This window comes from Lactuca serriola, chromosome 8 (genome assembly GCF_051521515.1).
Source record: "Lactuca serriola cultivar US96UC23 chromosome 8, Lser_US96UC23_V15, whole genome shotgun sequence".
Taxonomy (NCBI): Eukaryota; Viridiplantae; Streptophyta; class Magnoliopsida; order Asterales; family Asteraceae; genus Lactuca; species Lactuca serriola.
This window is the reverse complement of record NC_136415.1, coordinates 57741054-57745184: the sequence shown is the minus strand read 5'-3', so window position 1 is coordinate 57745184 and position 4131 is coordinate 57741054. Positions and strand designations below refer to the sequence as shown.

Genomic DNA, 4131 nt, shown 5'->3' with positions numbered 1-4131 from the left:
AGTATCTCATCATCTAGACCGATAAATGAGATCTCTTCTTTCCCTTCTTCTTCTTGCTTGGCTTCTGCTACAGGTCTAAATATCTCTGACTCGTCACCTACCCTTAACGTTAGTGTAGACTCACATACATCGATTAAAGCACATGCGGTGTTTAAAAATGACCTCCCTAAAATAATCGGAATTTTGGGGTCTTTTTCCATGTCAAGCACCACGAAGTCTACTGGAAGTATGAACTTGTCGACTTTAATAAGAAGATCCTCACAAACGCCTCATGGATGAATTGTTGTTTTGTCTGCCAAATGGATCTTCATGTTTACCGGCCTGGGCTCCGGTAAATTCAGCTTATTAAAGAAAGAGAAAGGCATCAGATTGTTGCTTGCACCCGAGTCGGTTAGCGCTTGAGTGAAAATGCGTTTCCAAATTGGCACGGAATTATGATACTCCCCGGATCGCCTTTCTTTTCGGGTAGCTCACTCAATATTATCGCCGCGACTTCAGCCAAGTCTTTCCTAGCAGCAAAGAGACCTTTTAGTAAGTTGAAGTACTTGGGTGTTTTGAGCATTGTTTCTACAAATGGAACATTGACTTGTAGGGTTTTAACATGCTTCATAAAGGCTCTATAAGCTTCAACTTTTTCAACAGGCATGGCTTTGATTGGGAATGGCAAAGGGGGATTATATGGCTTTAAGGGAATGACAGTTTTGTCATTTACGCATGGACTCGTCGAGTCCATTAGAGGGACTCGGCGAGTCTGGTCGGGTTTAGCTGGAGCCGACTCTTCTTCCTTTTCTGTCTTCCTCTTGGAGATCCTCTGTGCATGAGTGAAAATTTCTTCATTGCTGGAAGTCACCATATTCACATTCTCCATTCTCAGATTGGTTTCGGTATTACTTGGAAGTTGACCCGGTCTTCTTTCGTTCACTTGGTGTGCAAGCTTTCCCAGCTGTTTCTCAATGTTGAGAATGGATGCCTGCTGATTCCTTAGCATATTTCTGGTCTCGTGTATTGCAGCATCGTGATCATTGTGTCTCTTTTCGTACGCGGCTATGAATCTAGTGAACAATTTTTCTAAATTGGCTTTCTTTTCCATCACCGGTTCTTCCTTTTGATAAAATCCCCTCTCTTTCTGCTTGTATTTCTCCTCCTTAGCCTTCTTGTATTCTTCGTATGGGAGCCATTCCTTCTTCGGTTTCCGCCAATTCTCGTTGTATCGATCGCCACTTGAATAGAATACTTGAGCCTTCTTGTTTCCATTCTCATCCAAATCACAATCCTTTGTGAGATGGGGCCCTCTACAATTTTCACATCCAACCCGAATAGCATGGATTGTTTGATCCATTTTTGTCATTCTCTATCTAGACTATCGAGCTTAGCTATCATTGCCGCCATGCTATCATATGCCGAGTTCACTACCCACCGACTTACTTCATTTCTTGGATTGTGGTATTCTCTAGAGTGCTTAGAGAATTCTTCAATTAACTCCTTGATCATCGGGGGCGCCTTCTTCGTGAGTGGGCCTTGAGAATTAAGCAGTTGCCTTGTGGTGACATTGACTCCATCGTAGAAAATGGAGACCTTTTGTTGGCTATTCAGGTCATGGTGTGGACAATTTCTAAGCAAGCTCTTGTAACTTTCCCAAGCTTCATAAAGAGATTCTCCGGGTTGTTACTCGAAATTGGCAATGGCTTTCTTTAGCTTGGCTATTTTGGAGGGCGGGCAAAAGTGGTCTATGAACTCTTCTTTCATCTTGGCCCATGTGGTGACCGATCCGGGAGGAAGTGACTTTAGCTAATCCTTTGCAGCACCTTTGAACGTGACTGGGAGCATGCGAAGAAGTTGGGTCTCGCGTGGAACATTCGGTACATTGAAGTAGTCAGCCACATCATTCACTTCGTCCAAGTGCTTGTAGGCGTCTTCGTGATCCTTCCCATAAAAAGGAATCTCCTTGAGTAGAGCGAGAATATGGCCTTTTAGTTCGAAAGTAGCGGTTGTGGGAATTGCGGGCTGCACAAGTCCCGGGCCGGTGTCATCGTGCATCGTCTTCTTCCATTTTCCCATGGGGACTTCATCGATATTAGCCATAGTGATAGCTAAATCGTCTTCAAACTCGGATTCACGCTCGTATGTGGCTTCTTCTTCTTCCTCGGTCTCGTACTCGGTGTCTTCTTGAATTGGGTCTCCGATTGTCAAAGAGGCACTGGATGCTCCTATTTTGCTGCTCCTCTTCTTGCTGAAAACGGATTTGAGGTTTTTGAGTGGTGAGTTCTTTGAAGAAGCGGTTTCTCCAACGGTTTTGCCTTTGCTCCTCCTTAGTGCGCATTCCGGGTCGTCAAGGGGAGAGACCAGAGGTGTATCGGATCCTCGGGTCATGAAACAACTGTAAACAAAACAAAAAACGCGTAAAAAGAACAAAAATAAAATAAAAAATTAAAGTTGTAAACAGCGATGTACTCGCCGAGTCGGCACGAGTGCACTCGGCGAGTTCAAGGCAAAAACAGAACAAAAAATTTTCTAGTTACTTTAAAAACGGATTTTTTTATTAAAACTTATTCTACTTACTGAATTCCTTTTAATTAACTTTGTGTAAGATAAATCTCACACAAAGGATCGATTAAATTAGAATTTAATGTTAATTTTAGAACCGTTCCCCGGCAACGGCGCCAAAAACTTGATGTGTGCAAACTCACTTAGTTTTCAACCTACTTTCAATTATAAAATAACACACAAAGGCAGTGAACCTATCAATTGTGGTATAGTTAAATAAGTAGGGTATCGAACACAGGGAACGGCAAATTAAACTAAAAACTAATTCTATCTAAATTAATTAATAAATAGGGGGTTTCCTCTAGTTTTACAAGACTAGAAAACTTACTAACTATTGCTTAATCTAAAACTTAGAAAAACAAAGAATTAACTAGATCAATAATGGGAAGGAACTTCTGTTTAGTTCAACTCAAAATATCCTATGACTGATTTCAAGGTAATGGTGCAATGGATTAATTCTTTTGTTGGTTACCAATTCAAGTGACTAGATTCGCATTCACTACACTAATCCTTAGCAAATAAACTAACTTAAACAGTGGCCAGTTGTCTAATTTAATTAAATTCACTAGATTAATTATTCGGGTTAATTTAGACTTTCAATAGTTAACTAATTTAATCTTTTAATTAACTTCTTGTTGATGGTCATCACACAAGCTTGCACATGAATTTACTCAATTTTCTTATTAACTCTAGTTTCATGTTCATTAATCCTAGACATATGATAAAGTGGTCACATAGCATATGAGGTTGATAATCAATAGATGTTCATGCTAATCAATTATCTTCCTATTAACAGAAAATTAATTATTATTCACACACAAGTTTCTTTAGCAAGCTAAAATAACAAAAATCACCAACTTAGAATTAATCCTACCAATAATCAAACCATAGCATCAATTTTGTATCCCCAAACAGAAGTCTAAAGGTTTTAGCTCATAATTGAAGTAAATAACAGCAAGCAAACAGAGTCTAATTGTTTAACCATAATGAAAAAACAAAAGATTAAGTAGAGTGATGAAATTTGCCTCAATTCTTCCTTCGGAATTGAATTCTAACTTATAACTTCGTCTTCTAGGGTTTTTCTGACTTCTTAATCGTAGCTGAACTCTTTTGAATCATTCTAGAATTCTTCCCCATCGTTCTGAGGAGTTATCTTTATATATACGAATCGACTCGTCGAGTCAGGTGAAGACTCGTCGAGTCCATCTCTCAGTCCCCGTATTGTGATAAGTCTCTGGGATCCCGAGTCTTTATCTTCTCGAATCTTCGCTTGGACTCGCCGAGTAGTCGACCCTACTCGCCGAGCAGGTGTTATTTTTAGTGTTTTTCTTCTTTGTTCCATTCTCGAGCTCTCAACCGCTTTTCTTGCTTCCGAGCTTCATTTTTGGACTGAAAATATAATTCAACCACTTTTAAGTACCTTTTGTCCATAAAATGCAATAATTTAACTAATAAATGAATAAAAATATATACTTAATATGAACTAAATATGCACATATCACTGCTGTTTTTCATTTTTTACTTGTTTCGGTTGTCTGTGAATATTTGCCTTCTGTTTCGGCTTCTTAGCAATAGGTTCACTTTTCA

At 39.3% G+C, this 4131-nt stretch overlaps 1 non-coding gene across 1 annotated transcript; it reads left to right on the top strand.

Moving 5' to 3' along the window:
- The first annotated feature begins 1591 nt into the window (after positions 1 to 1591).
- On the top strand, positions 1592 to 1698 carry LOC145071695 (small nucleolar RNA R71). The gene has a single exon (XR_013690702.1). It is a non-coding gene; the product is annotated as a small nucleolar RNA R71 (small nucleolar RNA).
- Positions 1699 to 4131: the final 2433 nt, after the last annotated feature.